Here is a 27,928-nt window from a genome sequence, read left to right as displayed (position 1 = left end):
CCCGCATATTGCACCGGCATGAATGCGACCCACTCCGCTCTCCCTGTTCCATTGCTATTCTATTGTTTTCAATAGCAACAGCATACCAGCACTGAACGCGTTGGTCGCCACTGTGTACTTGTGCAGTTTCTCGGTGAACATTTTGATGCTGGCGTGCATGGGCAAGTGACCGAAAGGTGGCGGCACTCATGCTGGTCCCTATATGCGGTGCGCTTAAAGCCATATCACTGGTGGTGGAGGCAAACCCTATGTTTCCATAGCAACTGCTGTAGTCGCATGGAACGTGTGCCTTTTCAAATTTGAGAGCAATAGAGAGGAAGAGTTAGGCTGCCTCTAAGTAATAAGAACTGAAATGACAGGACAGAGGTACAGCCATGTGAGAACATCTCCCTTAATGTTTATTGAGGAGTTTCCACAGTTTATGAACATCTTCACTGGTCAGTCAGAAATGCAGCTCTATTTTATAGCCAAGAGCAAGTTTTATTAGTCTGTCTTTGTCTTGTGTCTGCCTTCCAGAGTGTCTGCTGGCCTCTAATAACACCGATCTGTTGCTGACCACTTCCTGTGACATCTTCTTGTGTTTGTATTGTTCCCCTGTTGTTTGTATTGTTGGTGTGAGAATTCATTTATGGCTTTACAGTGTCTCTCTTAGCCTGTGATTCATTTAGACTCAATCCAGTACTGAAATAGTCTATGAGAGTAGGGTGTTTCCGTTAGGTGCCACAGCTTGGCCTTGCTTAATTGGAACTGTGATTCAGCTGAAACGGAGAAATGACACATATTGTAACTTCAATGTTACATGGCTCTTCCCACGTTTTGACCTATGTGATGGTAAAAGCAGGAAATATGTTTGACTCCTGAGCTGTTTGGAGGTAGCCTTGCTTTATATGTTGAGACTGAGAATATGTGCAGTGAGAGAAGCAGGTGTCCCAGAAACTCTTTGGTGTCTTCTGTGAGTTCCTTTGGATGTGGACAGAGTGCCCCCATCTTTTTACTCCTGATCAGACTTGATTTGTGAATGACTGAGGAGAAAGGGCAGGGGAATGGCAGGGGAGTGGGCTTTCTGCTCCCTGTGTTTGTGCTACAGTATTAGTCTTTCTCACGTCCAGGCTAATTGTTTCTGTTCACCTCTCCTGGCTCTTGGCCTCCCAGTTTTGAGTGACCCTTTTGGCGTCACACTGTAGAGAATCAGTTCACATCTTTATCTTTAATACTTCTCATCGGTGCCCAGGTTCTGCCTCCTATTTGTACAGGGCCTCATGTAAACTCATCAGTAGATAGTTGCATTTTTATCATGTGCTTAATTTTCTGCATTATGTTTGTTCTTCCTGCTATGGTCATTGGATTATTGGATTCATTGGTTCATTTTGGTTGAAGCCAGCGATGTGAGAGTTTGTGTTGGTGCTTTATTTGGTGTGGTCCCATTTCAACACTGCAGTGGCCATGGGACCTCCCCTCATGTGCTCACCCAGTGTATGTGCTCATGTTAACTGACAGTTTACCTCGGCAGCTGCGTCCTTCACCACTGCTGTGACTGGACATCTCATGGGTCTGCAAATGTGTGTTGCACTCAGCCGTATGCCTCAGGCTTGCTGTTTACTCCCAGTCTCTTTGGGCCCATCCATCCCCATTTACAGAGTGAGCGAAGATGTGCTGCCAAGTGTGTCTGTCTCCCTAATAACAATCACTGCTGTAAAACAATTGGGCCAAACAGCTTGCCAAAGATAGTATAGATATTGTACTTGAATGTCTTACCTGCAACAGGACACCATTTGAAACCTTTGCGTTGTGTGCTTCTGTAGGAAACCACCAGCCGTTCTGCTTTCTGCACTCTGCCTCCAAACGAGTCATTCGTGGGGGTGCAGCTAATCGCTAGCCCTCCGTCAGGCGGGGGAGCTCGGCCGTGCCCACTGCAGCTCCGCTCCCAGAGGAGCGCCTGGCTCGGCTTCTTTCAGCGACCGGGGATCATTTTACATTTTTAACTCCTTTTGGCCAAATATTAAGCCTGTCTGATTGTCCCTTCTCCCGGGGAGAGCTAATGCACTGTAACATAATCACGCGAGTCCCTCTGCGTCTGGCCGGCCTCCGGAGCCTGTCCACAGCTCAGTTTTATGGGCCTGTGAGCCTGCTCTGCTCTGAGGTTGCACTGGGCCCATCTTTGCAGCCAGGACGGCAGTAAACGGCTTGCTGTAAAACTCTGGCTGCTTGGCCTATATTCCTCTCCCTGCAGAAAGGCTTCTGCAGCCACAAGAATTGAATGTAATATGCTACAGTGGGTGATTCTTAAGGCTTAAGAAGGTGAATGGGTGAAACTTTGAGGCTTGTTGTGGGTGTTGAGTCTTTCATGGCTGGGATGAAGTAAGGATTTGGTACTAGATGCACGGCAAGGATTGGTCACTGATGGGGCTGACCGCTGCTCTGGGCCTGCCTGGATGCATCATGGAAGCTCGGAGTAGAATGCTTCTGTGTTTCTGGGCAACATAAAGACAGGCTCTGACTCAGGCTGCTCTGCGCTGGTGGTCTGTTCATCAGGCGTAGGCCGATGTGGTAAATGTGAGTGTGCATAAAATGGGAATGCCCAGCCAACACGGTCTGTCTGGCCCTGGTCTAGAGACACTCACTCTAAAGATGATATCACGGCCTTGTCTAGTCCACACACACACAAACATCTGTCTCTTGTGCAGCATAGTGAGTATCTTGAGGATTTTAATGTTTTCTGGGAGAATAATGGTAATACCAGGATGTCTTTCCCATGCAAGAAATATTTTCTTTGTTTACATATGTCCTCCCCAGTGAGCTTTCACATGCTAATAGCAATTTCAGCTGTTTGATTGTTTACTTAGAATTCAACAGGCACTGAGCTCTTCAGATTGGTATTTGAGGTGGACCAAACCTGAACTGTTCCTCGTTGGCAATCCGTGGCTAGAAACCCAAAGGCTTGTCAGTGTGTTGCAGCCTTTCCCAACAGAGCACACACCACAGCAGTGCTGTCTTTATTGAATTCAATGTTCACAATGTGAACAAAATGGAATTTGGTTCTCCCTGATGGACAAAAAGTGCCTATATAAGATTTTAGTGAATAAGTGTGTGTGTGTGTGTGTGTGTGCGTGTGTGTTCGTTCGAGCCAAGTGGAAAGCTTCTCCGTCAGTAAATGGTCTCCTTGTTGCAGATGGTTGGCTGAACTCTTCTTTTCTCCTCTCCTCTCCTCTTTCTCTGTGTCCATCTCTTACATAGTAAGGACCGTTTACGCTGAAGTATTTTTTTGTTTTTTTTACAATTTTCAATTCAAACAAAGGGGAGATAGTTTGACCTTTTCTGCTTTTGGTCATTTGTTGTTGTTGTTGGGGTCTCATATTTTTCGCTCTTTTACAGTCTATGACTTCAAGTTCTTTATCTCCATTCTCCCAGCTAGGTGTTGCGTCTCTTTTGCTCCCTGTACATGGTAAAGTAGATGCACACAAAGTTCCCCCACACTGTGTGTGTGTGTGTGTGTGTGTGTGTTTGCAGAGCTGTGCCATGCCATGTAACTTAAGAGCTCCACAATCTCTGCAGGAAGAGCGGGATGGATGGCAGTCAGGCTCCGTAAGCACACCTGCCTTTCATCCTGGAAATCCCTGTGATTACTGAACACACACACACTCAGTGTGCATGTGCACCTAGACTAATATGTTAATAAAACTTACAACATAGGCCCCAATTCTCAGGTGTATTATGACCTGCCTCTTGTCAATTTGGGTCATACTGTGGAAAGTACCCAGAGCTTTTTAGGATGTATAAAGGTCTTTATAGCAAGATGCTGTGTGTGTATTTGAGTGTGTTTTAGCGTGTGCCATTGCACAATTTTGTCAGTTACACATGTCGGTGGAGAGTGACTGATAGATGTCTGATTTGATTAGCATACGGTTGCTCCCCATTCGCCACACTTACTCAGGCCGGCACACTTAACGCGCCATGTTCCTCGACCACTGGAGCATGAGTTCTGATTACCCACACAAATGGACTTCACGCCCAAATCAAATTTCTGATCGTTGTTCTCATTATGGGACTTGGGGAGCAGCAGGGTAGATCATTTGCTGGTGTAAAATGTGCGTATTGCCCCTCAGAGTGGTTGCTGTGGTTGCTGACAGTAAATGAAAATAAAGATGCAGAAAATGGAAGAATGGAAAGGGTTGTAATTAAGAGAAGAGAGGAACAGCTCCTCAAGGGTCTCAGACAAAAGCATCAGGCTCTGGTGTGTGTAGTGCACTCTCTATCTATCTCTATCTCTATCAAATCAAGTAATAAAAGGGTAAATGGTATTAAAAGGACAGTGATAGCTTCAGCAATAGTGCTATACTGTAGAAAAAAAATGAATTATTGTAAACACATATTATATGCCTACACTTGCAGATACATCTACATAAATCAATTTGAGGTAAATAGCAATACCTAATATCAAACATAGTATGTACATGTACACAAAGGGGATAAACTCATCAATATGCCACATACACATTTTCTCTCTCTCTCACATTGATGGGGAAAAAACATATTCAAATCTGCTTTGCGGTAGTGAATAACCAAGTGTAAAATGTTACACACACACACACACAAACCAGCTCCTGATGGGTGTGTTCTGTCAGGCTGTTAGCACCTCTCTCTGCAGCTGTCGGCCTCTCTTTGTTGCCTCTTACAGAGGTAGAAAAATGATCCAGATAAAGCAAGGGAGAGGGAAATGGTGGAGAGGGAGAAAGAGAAGGGGGGAACAGACAGAGGGAGAGGGAGGGGTGATAAAAGCCCCAAGCAGTAAGAGCAGTGATGAGACCCCCACCATCTTCTGCCCTGACACTGAACACCAGAGTGCTGGAGGTTTTCGAGGTGCCTGCATTTGTGTTCTCTCTCTCGCAGGTATTCTCCCATTCTGTTTAGTTTGCTCTGAGTGCGAAGAGTGGAAAGTAGGTCAGAGCGGAGACCTCGCTCAACCTTGTACAGAGAGAGAGAGAGAGAGAGAGGAGCGAGAGAGAGAGCGAGAGAGAGGGAGCGAGAGAGCGAGAGGGCGAGAGGGGTGCTTGGTCCTCTTGGTCTTTTCCTTCCATCAGTAATCAGTCTGACCTCCCACTGCTCTCACTGTGCCATGTGGGGGAGCCCAGGAGACTGTGTGTGTGTGTGTGTGTGTTTGAGAGGGAGCTAGTGAGCATGTGCAGCTGCCCCACCTCCCAAGCTCCAGTACTTTTTGACTTGAGCGCTTTCCTAAACAACCTTTCTTACACCATACTGACCACTTGGCGTGATTGCTATAGCTGTGCTGTTATTCGTATTGCTATTGTTGTTGTAGGACTGTCCTGTCATGCTCCTGTGTGTTAGAGCTGGAGAAGGTTGCAGAGGAATGTGCTTGGCCTGGACGTGAATCAGGAAAGAGTCCAGCTTGAGGAGAGAGAGAGAGAGAGAGAGAGAGAGGAAAGGAGGAAAAGAGGAAAAGAGAGACGAAGGTAGCAGCACGCCACTGTTGTTGGGGAGCTGAGTGGAGAGGAGGCGGGTCTGCCGGTTGCTTCACCCATTCACTGGCTGCCTGCCTTGACTTGCTTGCTGCTCATTGGCTGCAAGTGCACGGGGAGAACACAGTGGGGCTGGTGGCTGGCTGGCTGGGGTAGCGAGGCTTCAGGAGGGGTGTGTGGTGTGTGTGTGTGTGTGTGTGTGTGTGTGTGTGTCCGTCCGTCCGTCCCAGGGGCTTTGTCATGCGTTTAGCTGGCTAATCAGAGCGGCAGAGGTAGCCAAATGCTGGCTATTGTGTCAAGGCCTGACCCTGTGACCCGGTCCCAAACTCTCTCTCTCTCTCACTCTCAGGCTCTCTCTCTCTCTCTCTCTCTCTCTCTCTCTCTCTCTCTCTCTCTCTCTCTCTGTGTGTGTGAGTGACTGGAAGTGTTTCGATGTACTATGGCTCTTCCTCCTTTTGAAAGTATATTTACAAGATCAGCACATTCATTCACATTGTCAGTATGAAATGGATGTATTGTGAGCTCTAACCATGCCTGGAGATGTAAAGTAACACGTCTATAGTGATAAACTCTCTGTTTACAATTCACTTTGTCTGAAAACAGCGTGTAGGAATGTTAGTTTGGCACAAGAGTTGTAGTCGAATCTGCTTAATTCCATCCCACAAATGGAACACAAGGGTGAGCTTTACAAGCGATTCCACGAGCGTGGAAGGAGGGAAATGGGTTTAATTGATCTTGTCCTATTTAGATAAAGGAAGAGCTAAGGAAATCCCCATGCTGAGTCTACACATACAACACACTCTCATGTAAACTTTGAGCAATCCACTTCAACAGGATTTCTCTCTCTCTCTCTCTCTCTCTCTCTTTCTCTCTCTCTCTCTCTCTCTCTCTCTCTCTCTCTCTCTCTCTCTCTCTCTCTCTCTCTCTCTCTCTCTCTCTCTCTCTCTCTCTCTCTCTCTCTCTCTCTCTCTTTGTGTGCATTCAGCTGCCACACCTGTCCCTTTTAAGAATGAAACAGACTCTGTGTTCAACATGTTCACCTGGTAATAGGAACCATGCTTGAGCAGCTTCCAAAAGCCCCTTAAGGAGTGGAATAGGACCAGGAAGGCCACTTTAATTAGTCAACCCCCCACACACACACAGACACACACACACACACACACACACACACACACAGACACAGGGCCAAGCTCAGCAGTAAAGAGCAGAAATGTGAGGCATTTCCTGTGGAGGACACAGAGGACCCCTCTGCCAGTCTGAGAACACTTCCTGGTTTCCCACAGACTCCAAATGTTTTCACTGTTTGCAGTCTGCATCCATGTATTCAGGTGGTTACCCATAAGACAGTTCTCTGTGAACTGTAAATCATTGTCATTGCCATAGTGTGAACGTACTGTAAATGAATACAGTAATATGGATGAAGGTAGAGAGTGACATGCAGACACCCCCACACAGACGTTTCACCCTGAGTAATGGCCTTTTCCCTGCATCGCTCCCCCCTCTGCTATTTAGAGGGAAGGGCAGACAGATGGGGACAAACACTTTCGTTCTGAAGCAGCACAGCGAAAGTATAACCACAACAGCCGTGGAGTCCTGTGTGTCAAATGACATGGCCGTAGTGTCAGGATTTCCAGGAACATGTGTTTTATGTCTGTCTTTGGTGCTGCATGGTTCATGTGGATGTTTTGAGTTTGCTGAGGAGGCCAGATCTCAGGAGGCTCGGGTGGCTATAGCTCCATTAGCATGCCATTACTCTACATGTAATGCTTAGGAAACCAAAACCATCTCACTTCCTGTTGTTGAGAAATAAAACGTTTTGGCCATTTAACTTATCTAGTGTTTGTGTGTGTGTGTGTGTGTGTGTGTGTGTGTGTGTGTGCATGCATGCAAGTTCATGGCTAACACTTCCTGGCCTATCTTGTATTTAAGTTAATGATGAGTTGTAGTTGTTATGCACATAGCTTTTGTTTTTTGTTTGTATGTGAGTTTGTTAGATGAAAGGGTAACAGTATGATAAAAGTCACACACGCACATTCTCTCTTTCTTGTTCTCGCGCTCTCTCTCTCTCGCTCTCTCTCGCTCTACAGGAAATGAGTGTGTGATCAGCAAGGCTTTGAGGGATTTTTTTTGTGACTACTTTGATGATGTCATAGTTCCATTAATACCGTGTCCTCCTGCTGCTGCTGTTGTTGTTGTCGTCCTTGTTGTTATTGTTGTCGTCATCGTTGTTGTTCAGTTCTGAGAGGCCTGTGGTCCTCTGTGGTTGAACCTCCACTTCCCTAAACACAGAGTCAGAGTTCTAAATTGTCAGCATCTCCTTTGGTAGGCCTAGTACTCTGTTCATCTGCAGTGGCAGATCCCTCTGCCTGTGTGTCAGTAATGGCATCCCTCTCTCTCCCACCTCATGTGTGCGCCATCAGAATGAGCCCCTGGCTCCTGGCGTGAGCATGCACGTGAGGGTGCGACTCAGGCCTCCACAGCCGGCTGTGTTCCCACACGAGTGTTGACGTTCCGCTCTGCAGAGGCACGGATCTCTCTGGGAACGCCGGCCGCCCAGAGTCAAGTTTCTCCCCCACGTCTGCCTCTGTTGTGAAGGGGCACTTTGTGTTGGTGTGCTGGTGAGAATGCTTGGCTGCATTTCCGAGGCCTGTAACTGCACTCTGGTATTGATCCCTCCTTTGTGGTTGGAGGACTGTTGGCACAGCACAGGTAGAACAGTGCATGCATGCACACATAGAGGTTCCTTTTCCACTGCCCCCCAAGTTGACCTCTACTCTGCAGGATTGTAGGACCTTAATACCTCAAGCTGACTTTTGCCAGGGACCACTGACCACTTTCGCTCTTGTTGTCTCAGTCTTTCTCTCCCTGACTTTAAGACAGCAGGAACACTTACACCTGCACATTTTAGAAAAGAAAAGCAAAGACTTTGCCCTGGGCTTAAAGTATTCTAAGAAGCCAGCACTGGATGTCCTCAGAGTGTGTGTGTGTGTGTGTGTGTGTGTGTGTGTCCTCACAGTGCAGTCCCTGTGCTACTCTGGCATCCTCAGTGCTCGGTGTGTAGAACAGTAAGAAGTGGAAGCCGTGTTTTTGACAGTTGACCTTTTCCTTTTCCATTTGTATTCCATCTCTTTTTTTTTTCTGCTCGTTCCTCCATCACAGTCCCTCCATTCAGGCGCAGCTCATGCCCTCAGGAATGTCAGGCATTCTGGGGCAGCTCAGAATGCAGGAATGCGTGGATCTGCAGCGTTTTTCTCCCCTCATGATCTCACATGAGCGTCAACAGGCCAGTTCCACTTTCACACTTTCTGCTGACTGCAGCACGTAATTAAGACACGTGCATAGTTACGCTTTGTACACAATCCCCCATTTCTTTACCCTGTCATCATGACTATTAGTGACCGTGACCATGACCACTCCAACAGACGGGGCCAGGCCTGGCCTGACCTCTCCTCGTTCCTGTTCATTTGTTGGTTGTCTGTGTGTGGTCCAGTTATATGATTATGGGGAGGGCAGTTGTTTATGTTGTTTGGAAAGTGGAGCTCTGATGGCCATCACAAGTGTTGAGTGTGTCTTCTGAAGAATCTGGTTATTACATCAATAGAATGGTGTGTGTGTGTGTGTGTGTGTGTGTGTGTTTAAGATTAGACCACACTGGCAGTAATCCAGATGAAAGGAATGTCTTGTTCATTAAATGATGGAAAGAGGACAGAGAAGGCACACATCTCAGTATTTGTGAATTAGTGTTATGACTGTGATGTGAAAGGCCACTTGCTACTGTGAGCAACACACACAATCAGATGTTTTCACTGTTCACTGAAGCTTCACTAACATTGCCAAGAAACGTAAGTGGAGAGAACAACACAGTACTTTCCCTGTGATCCTCTCACAGCATTCCACACACACACACACACACACTTACCTGCTCCGAGTTGGTTTGTCTTTGGTGTTTCACTTGTGACTCTTGTGTTCCTCCCCCTCCCCGCACAGGAAAAACCTGTGATTGAATAGCAAGAGTGAGTGAATGAGATCTGAGTCACACACGCACTCTCTCTCACACACACACTTGAGTGCTTCACTTTCAGCAAAACAATTACTCCCTGTTTCTCTTTTTTTTTTTTTTTTTTTTTTTTTAACTAACCTTTCACATCTCAATGCTGAAATGGCTTTGGTGAATGCACGCACACGCTTGCTGATGCGCTACTGACGCTTGGGTGAACCGATTGGGGGTGTTTTCTGTAATGGTTGTAAATGGAATGTTTGGCCTTTGCCTGTATGATTACCGTCAGCTTTGTTGTGTGAGGTCACGAGGAAGCAAGATGGTCCGTCACCACTTACTTACCAGGCCCTGTCTAGGCCTCCAACTCCAATATTGCAGGGTGCGGATATCTGTGGTGATGGTGGTCTCTGACTGTGGGCCCAGGCTTTTATCTGTGTGATGGCAGGGGGTGGGTGTGTCATACTTTGCTGGCCAACAGCCCCAGGCCAAAGCATGAGAAAAGAGGGCCTGGCTCTCTTCGGAGAGGGGAGGTTGGGAGGTCGGCCTCCAGTTAGTCAGCCTCTTCTGGTGCTGGATTCAGGCTGATCTGGTTTTCCAGAGTGTTTTTTAGGACGTTTCTGATTTGAGCCATCGGTATTCGCTAACCGCTAAGCCAGGATGCGTGGGTTGATTCGCTGGTGGTAGCCCTGGCAGACAGCAGTCAGACAGTGGTCACACTGACTAATTAAACACAAAAGGCCTGGCAGAACTTAAAGGAAGGTGTGTGTGCGTGTGTGTGTGTGTGTGTGTGTGTGTCATGGTTCCGGCAGCCCAATGGGCTTCACCTAAATGATGTAGCCTCCCATTTTGATCCTCCCACACACTTGAGTCTTGTCAGATGGAAGTGAGTCAGAGTGAGAGATGACAGGCTCCTCTCTGCCTTTCCCACCAGGGCTGGCTCCAGCTTGTGCCTCTCAGCAGGCCAGAAATAGGGCCACTCTGAGAAGCCACCAGCGCAAAACCAATGAAGTCATTTACCCTCATGACACTTTAACCAGAACTGAGTCGAGCAAATCTGACGCATCACTTCTGGTTTACATATCTATTACTGCACGAAAGTGGGTGATTAAGAGTGAGATTAACGGAAAAAGGAGAGCGAGAGAGGGACTGGAAGATTGGAAATGAGCGAGAGGCAGACTGCGTAAGCCCGTGCTAACATGAGGGAGAGCGAGGCTGGGAGAGCTAGGCTGGGTGATCCCTTTGATCTAGCTGCTGCTCCCAGCTCCCAGTATATGATTAAGATGAAGCTGTGTGGGGAGATTATGGGTTCCGCTCACACAGTTAATGGGCTGGCTGCTCGTCTGCCACTGACACACACACACACACACACACACAGAGTTTAACGCATTATTACTGTATATTTGATCCAGAAAGCAGCTGTCCGTGGAAGTGTTTAAACAATCAATGTTTTTGAGCCAGTGTTTGATGGGAGCAATGAAACAGTCGAAATCTCCATCAAGTTGAGTTATGTCTGTTAGTAGCTTTTTTTGGCTTTCTTTATCTCCTCCTCACTGTATCTAATATTTTCTCTCTTCATCTCCTTTTTTATTTTTTAGTGTCTATTTTTTCTGAACTGGACCATCTGCTATGGATGTCAAGAAAAAGGGAGGAGAGATAGAGAGAGAGGTGGGGGATAGATGGTAGTGGAGGAGTCATTGGCCCTCATTACTCCTCTTTCTGTGTGTCTAGTGGAACACCCTCAAACACACGCAAGTTCTCTCTCACTGCCATTCTCTCTCCTTCTCTGTGTATATATCTCACTCATTCGTGTGCGCATGTACACACACACACACCACACACACACAGAAGGGGACCATTTTGGTCATGTTGGCAGCTTAAGGTAGCGCTAGTGTGATTGATGTCGTCCTGTGCTGCGTGTTGGCGCAGTGACACAGAGGAGCCGTTTCTGCGGTAACTGGAGTGGCAGCCGTCTCACAGCAGGACATGCTTTTATAGCGGGTGACGGACGGGGCCTCAGGATTTCAAATGGGTAGGGGCTGCTGGCAGGAGGTGTGTGTGTGTGTGTGTGTGTGTGTGTGTGTGAGCGAGCGAGAGAGAGAGAGGGCACGAGTGGTGAGGGGTGCTTTAATGCCCCTCCTTTCAGACTGGGCTTTATGACAGAATATAGTACGCACTAGGCAGCCATTTTGCATTTTGCAATCCGTACAGCTGGAAACTTCTGGGGGTTCTTACTGTGTGTGTGTGCGTGCGTGTGAGGGAGACTGAGAAAAGCAGTGTTGTGTCAGTGCTAGGGTCAGTGGGCCAGCTTTATTCATTCCTGTCTGGGTAAGAGACTAATCAACCTACTCATTACTCAACAGATTTGCAAAATGGAAAGTAGGCCCAAAGACACACAACCAAATAAAGCAATCAGGGATTTACTGTTACCTCAACACAGCAGAGCCACACACAGCAGAGCCACACAGCAGAGCCACACAGCAGAGCCACACAGCAGAGCCACACAGCAGAGCCACACAGCAGAGCCACACAGTAGAGCCACACAGCACAACAACACAGCAGAACAACACAGGACACAGGACAGAGCAAGCAACACAGGACACAGCAGAGCAACACAGGACACAGCAGAGCAACACAGGACACAACAACACAGCAGAACAACAATGCATAACACCGCAGCACAGCATAAAATAGGTCAGTAAGGCAAGATGTGTGTTATGCACAGTGTAAGAAATGAAGCAAAAGTCTTGTTACACCATTGTTCAGATGTGATGAGGAAAGTTATTGAAAATATTTAAAGACTAAATGGCTCTGTTACCTCTTTTTTTTTTACACACACACACACACACACACACACTGTCTTCTATGTGTGCTCCAGTTGCTCCTGTGTGTGTTTGTGTGTGTGTGAGCCCTGTAATTTAGAGCGAGAGGAGAGGCGAGAGCTCTCAGACTAGCCTCAGGATCCCTCTGCTGTGTCATAGGGATGAAGAAAGTGCTGGAATCTGCTGGCGCTTGTGAGCTTACATGATTTTACAGCAAGAGAGCTCTTTACACTTCTACTCCCATTATCCTCTCTCTCTCTCTCTCCATCCCTCTGTCTGTCTGGCTGTCTGTCTCTGTCTGGCTGGCTGGCTGGCTGGCTGCGCATCACACCCTTTCTCCTTTTTTCCTCCACACTCCATCTGTCTACTGTTCACTGCTTCCACTTCAGCAGGGAAATGTTGGAGTGTGTGTGTGTGTGTGTTTTAAATGTTTGTGTTATACGGTGTATGCATGCCTCTCAGCCTTTGTGTGGCGTAGCATGCGTCCATGCATGCCTGAGTGTTCTTGTTTGAGGAAGGTGGTGTGTGTGTGTGTGTGTGTGTGTGTGTCTGTGTCTCTCCTCCCCTCCCCTCCCCCCTCCTCACAGTAACTGCATAATCATGGCAGGCACTGTATGCTGTAGAGAAGCTTTTAATTATACACTCTCCATTTCAAACTAATGATGCTGTTGCTCTCGCACTGTGCACTTCTATCCTGATTCACTATTTTCACATCTCATTATGACATGTTTGTGATTACTCGCGTTGCGTGTATGTGATGGTAAATGCAGCATGCATTTATTTCCTGCTGTGTAAGGTGTGTGTGTGTGTGTGTGTGTGTGTGTGTGTGGTGGAGGGGGGGTTGCTCTCTTGGGTGTGTGCTGACGTGGCCTCTCCTCAGCATGTTGTGTCTCCATGGTGATGAGACGAGGCACGCTGCAGTCAGCAAACAGCTGTTCCTTGGCCCGATGTCTGCATGTGCACACACAGGACTGCATCGCCCCCAACCTAATTAACACCATCCAGCCTCTCCTCTGGCCACTCTTCTATTGGGTCTGTTTATTATTTGCTTATGGAGCTACAGTTAGCGCTAGTATGTCACTTGCTTACGTTTCTGTTGCCGCAGAAGAAGCCTCTTTGTCTATGTTAGTGCTGTGTTTTAGCTGTGATCAACGGAGATGGTCACACATTAGATTAATGGGAATATTTGCCAGGGTGTCATTTGACTTCTCTAATATGCTATCTGTAGAGAACAGTATTTGACGTGTGTGTGTGTGTGGACGACATTGCCTCACCTGTCTTTTTGAAGTGTCAAGTCAACTATATCACTTAACCCCTGTGTCTCCACCCAGTTCACTGCTCGTCAGTCTTGCTTGCTTGCTCTGTGATGTGCATGCTCAGGGCTCACTCTTATATGATGAGCTGTCCTCCAATCAGATAGTGTTTGTTATAGTTAGTGTCATCACATCAGGATGTTTGGTGATGTGCACAACAGGGGAGATGGGTTACATCTCTGTGTGTGGTATTCTGGCTGTGACCGACTCATGGCCTCTATAGTCTTGCCAAACCAGGTCATTAGACAAGCCATAATCATGAGGAGAGGGAAGCGGCCCTCTCTCTCTTTCTTTTTTTTTTTTCTCTCTCTCTCTCCTTCTCTCCCTCTTTTTCATTTCTTTTGTTCAGCTGCTCTCCCCTCTATCTTCAGTTGTCCTAGGCTCTAGCCATCTTTCGTGCCATCTCTCTCTCTCTCTCTCTCTCTCTCTCTCTCTCTCTCTCTCCCGTAGGCTCCCTCCCTCTCTCTCCCATCTTGTCTGTGTTAATGTGCTATCGACCTGTCTCCAGTGCGTCCATGGCGTCTGCTCTCCTGTGGCCTCTGGTGTTAGGCGTGCTCACGACCCTGTGTGTGTAGCCCCAGCTCACACCGCCTTCAAACACACAGCTCAACCCTTCTCCCCCCTGCCCTTGGCACACACACACACACACACACATATGTGCACGCGCGCGCACACACACACTCCTCTCCTGTTGCGTTGCTCTGACCTTTTGCCATCCTTAACCAAACTGAATTTCCAATATGCCATCACCCAACAGACCCCCCCCCCCTTCATCTCCTCTCCTTCTCAATCTCTTCTCATGCTCTCACTCCATCCCTCTCCCTCTCTCTAATGGAGGGATGTTCTCCTGCATCTCTCTCTCCTCCCATCCTGTGGGAGTGTGTGTGTGTGTGTGTGTGTGTGTGTGTGATGACTGCCACCTGACAGCCTGTCACATCCGCTCCAAATTGGGCTGTGTGGGGGGCTAATGAAGTGGCTGTGGCTCTATCTCTCTCTCGCTCTCTCTCTCGCTCTTTCTCTATCTCCCTTTTTCTCTCTCTACCCCCTCCATCTCCAGCAGTATCTCTCTCTCTCTCTCTGTCTGTCTCTCATTTTCCTCGTGAAATCTTCACCCAAGTTCAGGGTTGTGTTCCTGCCCTGAGGGTTGTGTCCCCCCCTTTGTCACACACACACACACACACACACACACACACACTCATGTCAGCACCTCTGTCTGTGGCATTCATCAAGTCTTTAGTCATTGTTTATTTTTAGCACATTATTGTTTAGGCTCTGAGTGTGTGACTGCCTTAGGGAGTGTGTGAAGGAGGGCCGTGGTCACTTCACTTATCAAATCCCTGTGTGTGTGTGTTTTTTATGCAGAATCTTTTTTCTGTAACGCAGTGGTGGTTGAAGTCGTGGATGGTGAGTTCAGGGCTTGGTTTCCTATAGGAAATGTTCTGTTCCTAATGTCTCCAGCATGCTTTAGATCAAAGCTGCATTTGATCTGGTTGCATAGTTTTAGCATTCGCTAGGCTGTTTGGCACTTTGCCCTCTCTAACAGCGGATGTGTATGGGCCCATCAAGGCTTTTTAAATCGTGGGGAATATGTGGAGCACTTCCTTGTGTTACATTTTTATAATTCTGAGATTCTCTGGTGAATGAGATCCAGCAGATATGCAAACGCTTGATCAGCAGATTTGCATTTATACTTTTTAGCTATTTTTGTATCCATCACTTTTTTTTCAACATCACTCTATTATTATTATTATTATTATTATTATTATTATTATTATCAGGGCAGTCGTGGCCTACTAGTCAGGCTTCAAGCTTGTTTGATCCCCGACCAGTAGGAACGGCTGAAGTGCCCTTGAGCAAGGCACCTAACCGCTCACTGCTCCCCGAGCGCCGCTGTAGCAAGGCAGCTCTGCTCCAAGTTAGTGTGTGCTTCACTTCACTGTGTGTTCACTGTGTGCTCTGTGTTTTCACTAATTTATGGATGTATACGCAAGTATACTTGGCCTAGAAACCTGATTTACATTTAGATTTACTTTTGACATTTTTAAATGATGATTATGATTATTATCTTCTTCTTCTTCTTCTTCTTCTTCTTCTTCTTCGCTATATTATACCGTTCTCCTTATTTCAGTCTCCCTGACATGGAGTTGTACCCGGCTACAACACAAGGGCATCCTTGCCTAGTCAGCAGAGCAGCAAATTCATTTATCTGGGCATGGATCTCATTAGGGGACGCAGCTCTGAGTTTAACAGGTTCAGATGGAACAGGATAAGGAGTTTATTTTTAAACAGGATCTTATGGGGCCTGGGCGGGTATATTTAGATTGCATTAGGTGGATGTATAGAGTGGAGGTTGGGGCATTTGCAAGAACATAATTGTGGAGCTCTGCGCTGGATGACGCCTAGAGGAGAAAGATGACCTCAGCCATCTCTCCTAGCAGCTCTGGAGACACACACATTCACATGAGTGCATGCATATGAACACTCTCTCTCTCTCTCAAGCCTGTCTGAGGGAGCTGTTAGATGGTGCCTTAGTTTGGAGAGGTGGCCTTTTAGCTTCTCTTCTCCTGTCACTCACACATTCACCCTCACGCGCACACACACTCTCGCTCTCTCTCTCTGGCACAGACACACTGAAACATGCGCGCGCACACACACACACACACTTTGTAAGTCTCGTATATTTGGGTGAGCTTGCATGCGAGATGTATGTGAGGACAGTGGACAGCGTGCACATACACACAGAGAAAGAAAAGAAAAGGCACATTGTGTGTGTGTGTGTGTGTGTGTGTGTGTGTGTGTAGGCTCTTGCAGCTCTGAGTTATGTGTTTTCTCTTGCTTTCTGTAAACTAATTAGACACTGTCTCCGGTCAGCCTTGGCTAAACGAATGTCTGTTATTCTAGCTCTCCTCTGCTCTGTCGGCTGCAGCATCAGCAAATCTGCTGGCCCCTCCAGTCAGGCCGAGGGAGACGCTACAGCCCAGGCGCCGGACAGGCTGCAGGCGAGATGTAAACTCTTTGGGCAGAGTGCCCTGAATGACCCACTCTCTCCTAGAAAGAAAGAGTTCATCAGCATATGTTTCTGCAAACCCTCAAGGTGAAAATGTTCCATCATCTGAGGATTTATATAAAGAAACTTATAGAAAATATAAAATAAGAACACTGGGGATTTCAGGATTCAGTTTATGGGTAGGTTGAGGGGTCATTTCACCATGGCAGAGGAACAAAACGTGTTGAAAACCTAAGCCAAAGTGTAGGCCCTTCAAGGAAAAGACATAATTCAATAGCCCCTCTATAATAGTCGCGACTGAGAACATTCCATCCCTTATATTCGATATTGATTTGGCGCAGCCGTTTGGGATTAGCTGGTGTAATGTGTGTGATTATTGAAGCCGAAGCCGCGTTCTTGTGAATTTAATGCATTGGAAATGAGCACTTCATTCCTTTTTAAAAACAATCACTAACGCACTCTTACAGCGGGAGCCGCTGCATGAATAATGCCGCTCCACATTTTCCCCTCCGACTAAACAAGCGCTGCCTTCTTTTGAGATCCAGCAGTGAAGGCTTTCCTGCCGGTAAATCTCCCTCTAATGAAAGTCGACAACTTCCCAGCGCAAAACTGTGTCGCTCCGTGCAAAGAAATTGAAAGCAACACTTGAATCGATTCCATATTTTCTGATGTCTGTAGTGTGTTTATATTCTGGATGTCTATTTATACTCTATAATAGACGGCTAACCGCTGAGTGTTTAAGGCAGAGTGATTGCAAATCATACAAATCATCATGAATTGGTGCAGGTTTTCTCCCCACAGTGTTGCTGTGTCTGTCTCTCACCTGCGCTGTGCTGTGCTGTTAAAGTGGCACGCCAGATCAGGAGTGCGTTAATATGAGGCGTGTTGACAGATGAACAGCTCAAAGCAAATGACACATGTTACAATGGCCTATAAATCAGTCACTTGCATAAACGCTCTGAAGTGGTCATTACAAGTGGCAGAATAGGTTTAAGTGCCTTCCAGTGAATAGCCTAAAATATGACCAATTTCTCAAGAGTACCTTCTCAGATGGACATGAAAACCGTTTAAATGCTGACAAATGATCATGTTTGGAATCTAGTCTTGTTGAATGTTTGTGCTGATCCTTTGTGTTGGGTCTGAGTGCTGCACACACCATGTGGTGCTCCAGGTTGGCAGGCAGACTCAATATAGATATAAATGTAGAAGGTATGAGCCTGGAGTCATCATTGATTAATCTTACAGCATGGGAGGATTTCCTCAGACAGATGCCTTTGCTGACAGGCATACAAGAGAACACAGATGCGTGTGTGTGTGTACGCACACGCACACACACACACACACACACACACGCACACCCCCTGGTTGTCTTCTCTGCTGTGCTGAGTTGAATTTGCTGCCCTATTTATTCCAGAGTGACTCTGAGGGGGAGGGGCAGAGGATCATCTGGAATGGTTCAGCCTGTGTGTGTGTGTGTGTGTGTGTGAGAAAGGGAGTACATGAAATCAACTCGGAGCTGTGCTTCAGTGCACTTCCCATGATGCTTGGCGACAGGTGGAGAACATTCCTCCATAGTTGTAGGGTTCCGTAGTGTTCCGGAATAAATCCGAGGGACGCTGGAGAGCCGCTGCGATCTTTGTGGCTCCGCTGCAGTAATCACCAGAGGAATGTGTGTGTTTCTGGAGACATCCCAACAAACCCTGGCAACATGCTACTTGTGACATCTGTGTCCCTGTGTTTGGTGGTTTCTGAAATTCAACACACAATCACAGTAGAACAGCTGAGTCTCTGCTCCTCACTCTTCCCTGTATACAGCTGAGTCTCTGCTCCTCACTCTTCCCTGTATACAGCTGAGTCTCTGCTCCTCACTCTTCCCTGTATGTGTGTCCTGTGGCTGTGCAGGCTCATTCCCAGCAGCTCATTATCTCTGATTTGCATCATGTTCCAGAGTTTTCGAGCAGTCTGTAGGACTTGCAATGTGATAGAGAGAGAGATGTGTGACTGAAAGCATGACTCTCCTCTCTCTCTCGTTGGCTAGTATATTACAGGAGCATTTATTCCTTGGGTAAAGCTGAGGTGAAGGAAACATTGAAATATGCCTCTGGCTGACCAGGATGAGCTGAAACGTTGTCTCTCAGGGCTGCTTCTGATGAATGCAACTCTGGGTAAATCCTTTGTGCTGGACATGCTGCTTAGGATGTGGTTTCCATGGGAAAGAGTGTTTGTTTGTTTAGCTGTGTGTGTGTGTGTGTGTGTGTGTGTGTGTGTGTGTGTGTGTGTGTGTGTGCACACCCCTCTGATCTGGCCCAAATGATGTGTCTTGCAGAGATGCCCTCTCCGGGCTTTATTTAGCAAGTGGAGGCCATGGAAACCACAGCCTCACTCTCACTCTCACTCTCACTCTCACTCTCACTCTCACTCCCTCACTCTCACTGGCTGCTTTGAAATGCCATGACGGACCCCTGAGTGCACACATAATTCACATAGATTGTCTTTTCTCTTGTGAGAGGGGGATGGTGGAGGTTTGGGATTTGTTAAACAAGTGTGAATGACTTACGTCTGAACAGATAAAGTCTCTTGTCTTAGTGGCTGACATGCATTATTAAACTATGAAACCCAGCTCTTCGATCTGCTGTTCTTTAAGACCTGTTTGATGCAGTTGCCATGTCTTGGCTGCACAATGCATGTGGAAGTCCATGTGTGTGCTATACCTGTTCTATGCTGTTGGAGTTAACTGTGGAAAAAAACAGAGTTGTCCCTGTGGAACCTTAAAGCTCAGAGTGTCACATGGTTTGGAGAGACATGATGGAAAATCTCTCTCTCTCAGGGCCAGATGTACTAGGCTTTTTTCGCCCTCTTCAAAGCGTATTTGTTTTACTTAGCGTCGTGTAAAATCATTGTAAGGTATGTACAAACAGGCCGCAATGATGTAAAAAAAAGCGCAAACTGCCTGTCCTTGAGGGCTGAAAGTAGTTGATTCGCGATTGTCATGTCATGCATATGCATTCATGGGAGGATCAGGGAAAGTGGGAGTTTAAGCGTAAAAGATGGGAGGGAAAGAGTAAAAGCCCTAGTTATGCATTCAGCGGTATGTACAAAGACTGCTCCTGTAGCAAAGTCTATTCTGCGCCTAAATACTTGCGACTTGTAAAGCAGGTGTTAATCCAAATTGAAGTTCAATGCTTCAATAAGAGAACCTTTCAAAAGACAACAGAATGGCTATTTAGAACACCAGTTTTTTTTACATTGGTGAAAGTATTTGTACTACCAAAAGCAACCTTAACTTTCGTTGGCCTTTTACGTAATCTTACTTTCACTTTCACGTCATTCACTTAAACTTTCCTACTTGCTAGATTTGACCAATCTTCCATAGCCTCGTGCACAAGTAGTTTGAGTAGAACTACTGATCTTAATTATCTCCTGCTTGTTGACATCTCATCATGTATGATATTATTTCATGATCCTTCGCGTTTGATTCTTTTTTAATGTTGTCATCAGTTAACTTCATTCAATAAGCTTGTAGCGCTGCCATTCAGTTAATGGACGTTAAGTAAATTCGTTTATGGCGGGAGAAGGGGCAGAGAAAGGCGCAGTTTACACTAAGTTGAGCGATTTGATAAATCTGTGGAAACTTGGGTCTGACAGCTTCATGATCTGCGGTGTGTCCATGGCTGATAGCACGTTCATGGAAATGTATGGTACATCTGGCCCCTCAATCTTTATTTCTGTCCCTCTTTCTTTTTCTCCCTTTCCCTACACAGAAGTACAATCTTTCACTCTGCCCAGTACCCACACCTATTCACACACCCATGTGGCCATTCAAAATCCCTTCAGGTGGACCAGTGGGCTTTAGAAAATGGCTGCTGTGCCAGGCACCTGTTAAAGCCAGTATTTGCCGTTTAGTTTGCCTCCTCTAGTGGTACACACACGTGTGCTTTGATGCATTAAATCCTCCTCTCTCTGCCTTCTAAATCATATGCAAAGTGTTTTCTCCATGGTCAAATTCAATTGTGACTCCAATTGTAACCCACACACACACACACACACACACACACACACACACACACATTTTTCTCAGAAATATTTAATTCAGTCGTTGGTGGTGGCACTGGCAGACGAGCCAGGAGTCAGTGAGCTGAGCGAGCACATTGCATTAAAGAGACATTGATTGATCTTTCATATGATTGTTTATTTTGCCGCGTCTGGAGTGATGGATGAAGAGTTTTGTGCATTTGAAGGTTTAAGAGAGATGCCGCTGCTCTTTATTGCATTTCCCCTATGAGCACTGGAGGGGAGAGGGGGCTTATGGGTAGACCTGTCATCATGGCTCAGCCTGTGTGCACCAACACCTCAGACACGGTCATCACTCAGGGAGAAACGTGTGTGTGTGTGTGTGTCTTGCCTGTGCATTCTTGTTGATGGTTGACAGAGAAGGCAAACTAGACTATACAGAAAGGAAAGAAGCCAGCCAGAGGTTATCCTTCAAATCAGTCGTTTCTTACAAAAAGGTAGATTTAAATGAGGGGATCTCTTCTCTTCTCTTCTCTTCTCTTCTTGCACATACTATGGAACCCTATCCAACTCCGCCTTTAAGTGCGTGTATGTGTCACTTAATAGCCCTTTCTATACAAAACCCAGGCAGCGGACTCCTAAAGAACGAACAGCCCACACCATAGGTGTATCTAAATTAGCTATGTACAAAAAATGACATTTTACTGTGACTCGAAGAGCTGTAAACAGTGTTGTAAGGCTGTGTGTACACAACCGCTTGGAGCTCCAGTGGAATTTTCATTTCATGACGAGAATTCTCGATCTAACCATTCATGTGCTGTTGAAACAGCGAAAATAGAACGACCCATCAGGCCAAAACTATAACTTTGAGCGTGGTAAACAAAATCGGATATTTCAGGCGTGCAAATGCTCCCGTTAAGAACCAAAACCAGATTTTGTTCAAATCTACACACCTATGGCTACTGAAATGTTATTTTGAAGTGTTAAAAAACATCGATGTTTTAGAATTTCTGAACAAAAGTGGTGATAATTGGGGGTGTTACGATACTTTGGGGGAAACACAGTCCTGTGCAGGCTCAGCCCTCTCCCATGAACATGAGACTAAGCAGGCTAAAGCCCATGGATGCTAATGTCTGTTGCTAACATGTTGAGGAGTGATTCACTTCACTCAGTTCAACTGCTGCCAGCTGTTCCCCATAGAAGTGTAATGCTTTGGGTTCCTCTCACTGCTCCTCCAGACATCCTTCCTGACTTGGTGCATGACAGATGGTGTGCTACCAGCCATGACTCTCAAACCCCATACCCCATGAGTGGACGCCTCGTCTTGAACACTCGAGTGTATCCTGAGCATCTGAGCATGTGGACAACAGTAGCAACAATAAGTATTATTGCAAGGCAATATCATACATGCAAAACAAAATCCAACACCTTGCTAAGGGAGAACTCAGACTATGGGTGTATATTCTAAGGGAAGCCCACAGTTGTGAATGGAAGTTCTCAAGTCTGCCCAGTGCCCACAACTTCACACATGTAGGATACTCTGTGTCCATCACTCTAGTCCCTCAGAGACTCTGTTTGCTGGCTTATGTGGGTTCTGTCGATGCTGTTACCTCCCTAGCAAGCAAGTAAAAAAAAATATGGGTCATTTCACAATCAGGATGTGCACTGTGTTTCAAAAGGGTCGAAAATGTAAAACATCTAAAAATTATTTTACACATTAAATTATTTTACACATTCAATAAGCTGAGTACTGATCATCATCTGACCTGTGGCCTTTTCCTTGTCCTGAGTGAGCTAGATAAAGTTACTGTCCACTCTGTGTGTCTGACTCTAGCTTCAGTTAATGCTGTGTGTCTAAAGTCGTGTATTTCAAAGTGGTGTGGGTGAATTGCACTTGGCGGTGGAGGCCACGGGGCAGTGTGGTATTTTGGGATGGCTCAGTAGTTGCTTCTGCTCGTCTGAGGGGCTGGAGCCTTTTTGAGAACCCGATCTCCACGTTTGCAGCCAGTGCTGCCGCTGCTCCACAGGATGTTGCTTGCAGTGACCAGTGGAGCTGAACCACAGCCTCCTGGTCACCCACACAGGGTGCAGACTCCTCGGAGGTTCCCTCTGAAGTTTGGCCGGTTTGTGGATCGTACATTTCCCTCCATTAGTGGACTTACTGTTTGTGTTAAGTTCACATCAGCACTGAAAATACCACTTGAGTTCTACCCTCTCTCTCTCTGATGGGAAGCATTGGCATGTTTAGATGGCAATTGCGAGATTGTTTTGATTGGAATCACTGGGCATGTGTTATGGGAATTGTCAGATCCATTGGATGGCAATTGTTTGGCTAGCTGGACAGAGACAGAGGGAGAGAGAGAGGGGAGGGGGTGCAGCTGGAAGGGTCTTCACTCTGAAGCAGCGCAGGGGAGAGTTGGGGGCATTACAGGGGGCTGCTGGACCCTTGGGATTCCTGCTCCATTCTTCTCTATTCTTTCACTCTTTCCCTTTCTTTTTTTTTAAAGAGTCTCTGGCACTTTGTCATGTAAAGGGCTTTCTTATGCTGCTGGAGCTGAAGAGAAAGGAGGGAGTAGGGGGAGATGGGGAGGGAGGGAGAGAGAGGGAGAGGGAGAGGGAGAGGGAGAGAGAGGGAGAGGGAGAGAGAGAGAGAGAGAGGGAGAGGGAGAGGATCGAGCCCCAGGGGAAAGGGCAGGTTCTGCACCAAATAATCAATCGTGATTGACAGCCTCTATGAGTCAAGCAGCTTTGCTGTTCCATTTGAGGTGTCTGGTGGCAGCAGCCTTTGACCCTGGGGCCACCTGCTTGGCCTGTCCTTCACAGAGGCTGTGTCCAGTCCCTCCTGCGGTGTGGCCTCCCTGGACATCGGACCTTAATTGACCTGATGCTGGGTCCCCATGCCTCTGGTCCAGCACACAGAGCAGTTCACATGCACTCATGCACTGCATACCAGAGTGGCAGGACAAGCAACATCACCCAAAGCATTCTTCAAATCCATACTGACGTGAAGTGGTTCCATGTTCCTTCCTCCAAGGATTTTTTAGAGGAAGTATTATATTATATATAGTACCACAGGAGTATTTTAGAGGCCAGTTCCACTTACCACTAATGGGATTTGCTCATTCATGCTAGACATTTTCTTCACACATTTTCTTCACTCTTTTATTTCAGAGCATCATGTAATATAATGCGTTGTCACTCACCCCTCTCCTCTCGGTGTCAGACTGCCCTGCAGACAAGACGCTGGCTGTGAATTGGTTAGCACTGCGTCTTGTAGCTGGCCACTTACTGTGACAATTTAATAGATGCTCGTAAAAGGAAGTGAACAAACGGTAGGCGCTGGAAGAGGCTGTTGTAATCTCCGGTCTCGTGCGGAGCTCCACAGCTCGAGCAGACGAACTGAAAGAGCAGGGCTTGGCGAATGATGATAAAGTCCCACTGCGCGTCTTTGTAAACAGCCGAGTTGTCACTGTAAGCTGCACGCAGCACTGTGGTTTATTAGTGTGGATGGATTGTGATGTTTATTCAGTGGAATTGAGTTCAGAACTTCAGCAGCAAGCCCAGACAGCTTAGCGCTTGCAGGAGTTTAGGGAAGAATGGAGCACATGTGAGTTTACCATGGGTCCTACTGGACTGGTTTGAAATGCCATTTCATCTTGAACTGTCAAAGTGCATTTGTATTGTGTTTTTTTTTGAGTAGCTATTACCACAGTAATGACCAGATCTGATCATTCCATGTGTGTGGTATGTGTGTGTGTGTGTGTGTGTGTGTGTGTTTGTTATGCTGCATAGTAGCTTTGGTATCTGTCTGAAAGAGAGTTGGAGGTTGTGGACATAAATAGTCACTAAGTGTAAACCTTGTGCAATCGCGTAGGAGAGTCCTTGAAGAATGAAACAGTGGTGATTTCAATAATAATGTTACAATGTTATTGTACAAATGATGCTGTTTTTGTGCTTTGGCAACACTGTACCTGCAGCCATGTTAAGAAGGCAAAGTTGAATTGAATTTAATTGACTCTCCTGTACTGATAGCCAATGTGAACATAGTAAGAACTCTCCTCTCCTCTCCTCTCCTCGAGGTGCTAATGAGGCAGGAAAACACTCGTGAAGACGACCTGTTAGCTCATGACAGCTAAAGCCTGACTGAGGTGCCCAGATGCCAGAGTCCATGTATATTTATAATCTTGTTAGAGTGGGGAGAGGGAAGCAGACCGGAATAGTGAGAGGAGGAGTGAGAGAGCGAGAGAGCGAGAAAGACAAACAAACAGACAGTGTGTGAAAAATAGTGTGTAAGAGAGCCACAGAGAACGAGTGAATGTGTTGGGGACAGAGGAGCCTATAGAGAAAGATGGAGAGAATAAGAGAGGACTGACACTGAGCCCTGGCTAGTGGCTAAAATATCTTTTCATCCTCCTGCACTAGTCACTGACGTGTGCCAGTCATTCTGTCACTGTGTACTAGTCCCCTGGATCCCATCAGCGTCATGTGTTAACTCACACCTATTACATACTCTTTGGAGCAGAACACCATGTAAATACCTGTTCTAATGCCCTTATTTCCCGTGTGTGTGTGTGTGAGGGTGACCGAGTGTTTGTACAATTGCGTGACATGCCGGGTATGTGCCAGTGCAGACAAGGGCATCCCAGGACGCCAGGCTGTTATTGTTTGCACCCCCTACACCAACACTCATTTACCCCCCCGCCCCCCAAACATACACACTCTGTGTTGCCCACTGCCGGTAGTAGCATGTCACCGTGGCGGGCCTACAGAGTTGGTGCTGGCTGCCAACAACAGCAGAGAAAATATTTCCACCAGCTGTGTGAGGACGAGTAAGTGGTGAAGGCACGGTCACAGGAGAGGCATTGTGTGTGTGTGTGTGTGTGTGTGTGTGTATGTGCGCGAGCTCATCCCCTCTCTGTCTTGCACACGCTCTTTCTCTCTGGCGTAAATTTAAAGGCTTTATTGACCTGAGGATTCTTACATTGTTCAGATAAATGAATCATACACAACAGTGTGCGTAATATGTATAATGATGATTGAATTGATGATTAAATGTTTAGGAAGGCAGGAAAGGGAATGTTAAATAAATAAGAAGAAACTGAATAAAAATACAATGGCTAGCTAAACAATATTTCTCTTACTGTCAGTCTCCATATTGTCTCTGAGGGCTGGAGGTGCATGTCTCTTTCCTGGCTTCCTCTTCCTGTGTGTTGGAGTGTCTGGTTTGTTTAAAGGGCCAGAACCTCTTTATTCCCCACCGCAAAAGCAGCTGCTCAAACGCACACACAAGTAGCGTGTGCTCTATGTGTCATTGGCACTTCTGTGAAGTTGAGACTTCCAAATGGGCTGGACCTGTCCTCTTGTCCAGGGGTGTGATGGGCAGGGTGTGACGGCCCTGGTTTCTCATGCTGTGTCCAGTGACTTTGTTGGTGGGAGATGTGAAGTGGTAGTTGTGGTGTTAGTGGCGAGCACATGTTTTCCTTTCCCAAACGAACCTCCTCCTATTTGTTTTTGTTGTGTGTCCCCTGCTCTGTGGGAATAGGCCTTCATCCTGCTCTCTCTCTCTCTCTCTCTCTCTCTCTCTCTCTCTCTCTCTCTCTCTCTCTCTCTCTCTCTCTCTCTCTCTCTCTCTCTCTCTCTCTTTCCCTTTTTTTCTTTTCTTTTCTTTTCTTTTTCTTTTCTTTCTTTTTTTTTTTCTTTTTTCCTTTTCTTTCCTTTTCCTTTTGTCTTTCCTTTCCTTTTCCTTTCCTTTCCTTTCCTTTCCTTTCCTTTCCTTTCCTTTCCCTTTCCTTTCCTTTCCTTTTCCTTTCCTTTCCTTTCCTTTCCTTTCCTTTCCTTTCCTTTCCTTTCCTTTCCTTTTCTTTTCTCTCCTTTCCTTTCCTTCTCTCTTTCTCTCACACTGTGACAATCCATCTGCTTTCAAACTTTCTCCCATTAATTCTCCCATCTCCCCTGGGACCGATTTAATAAGGGTCAAAGGTCGTGGAATTTAACGCCAGTGCTAGTATAGAGTGGCGTAGCTGCCGTTAGTAGGCTCAGCACAATAGAATGTTCCGGTGATCTCCGCAGGGTATTATTGATTGGTATTACAGTACTAGGTGTCATCTGCAAACTGCAGCGCTGCTGGGGGTAAGCAATTGTGACTGTGCGTCTGAGAGAGATGGAGAATGATATGTGTCAGTTCTTTAAGGCACTGATGTGGTGTTGAGAAGGCTCTCTGCACAGAAGGTGTTCTCTGCACAGCTCTAGAACCCAATAATAAGCAATCCGCTTGCCTGTCTGTCTGCTGGCCTGCTCTTCAACACACACACACACACACACACACACTGAGTAAGCGAGACCTCTGGCTTGTCTCCAGTTGGCTGACTGTGACTCTGACAATTACACAAAGAGAAGGAGAGAAAGGGAGAGATGGAGGGAGAAGGAGATGGAGAGGGGAGAGATGGAGGGAGAGGGAGAGGCAGCTAGAGGACAGAGGATATTCACACCATTCATTCAAATACAGAAACTAGCACATCTGACACCAGTTGATCAATCAATAGTAACCTCTTCCCCATTTGATGACTCAACACAAACCATTTCTCAAAACGCTCACACACAAATTATCTCTGGTGTGCTAAGGCTTTTAGTCTCATTTTCTAATGCTACAGCGTTTGGTTTGCAATGCTTTTGGTTCCCTCTGCGTTTCTTCCTCTTTCACAGTGAGGAGGAACGGTGCTAGGCTGGTCTCCGAGCGCGCTGATTCAGACGGCTATTTAAAGAGCAGCCCTGAGAAAACCCCTCTGACTGAGCTGATGCTGCTGCAGACCATAACCTACATGCACAAGGAGCTTCCTGTGTGTGGGATTCAGCACTCCTCGTTGTGAGCGTATTGTAGTTGATGTCGGACTCATAAACCGGCCGCTGTCTCAGTAGGTGTCAGCTGGCTCGTGTGAATGCAGGATGGCAGAGGAGCTCAAGCCAGACAACAGCGTCACTGCAGGTAGACAGGAAAAGCGAGACTCTGAGGCTCAAGGATGACTAACAATAGACTACTACTCACAAAGTTGAAATGTTGAAAAAGAACAGAACCAATTTACTAAGGCTTCCCATTTTGTCATTCCTCCTCCAAACTTTAGCTTTGGATTTGTCCAATCCGAATCTATACTAGGTCTCTTATGCCAGGTGTACTCACCCAAAGGCAAATGACTTCCACATCTGTAAAATGCAAGAATCTGCTGAATCTGACAGAGAACATGCAGATGTAGCAATAACAGTTTACTGTTCCTCGAATCCCGAAAGGTGATTTCTGTATTCTTTTAAAGGCA

The 27,928-nt window shown here is 46.5% G+C and overlaps 1 protein-coding gene and 1 long non-coding RNA gene across 2 annotated transcripts in view; one reads left to right on the top strand and one right to left on the bottom strand.

Annotated features, from left to right (window-relative positions):
• jarid2b (jumonji, AT rich interactive domain 2b) overlaps positions 1 to 27,928 on the top strand; it is a 94,555-nt gene that overhangs the window by 8,506 nt on the left and 58,121 nt on the right.
• On the bottom strand, positions 7,502 to 9,850 carry LOC125285106. The gene is made up of 3 exons (XR_007191983.1): positions 9,755 to 9,850; positions 9,394 to 9,468; positions 7,502 to 7,753 (listed from the first exon to the last, which is right to left on the bottom strand). It is a non-coding gene; the product is annotated as an uncharacterized LOC125285106 (long non-coding RNA).

Source organism: Alosa alosa, chromosome 20 (genome assembly GCF_017589495.1).
Source record: "Alosa alosa isolate M-15738 ecotype Scorff River chromosome 20, AALO_Geno_1.1, whole genome shotgun sequence".
Classification (NCBI taxonomy): domain Eukaryota; kingdom Metazoa; phylum Chordata; class Actinopteri; order Clupeiformes; family Clupeidae; genus Alosa; species Alosa alosa.
This window is presented reverse-complemented; position numbering and strand designations above follow the sequence as displayed.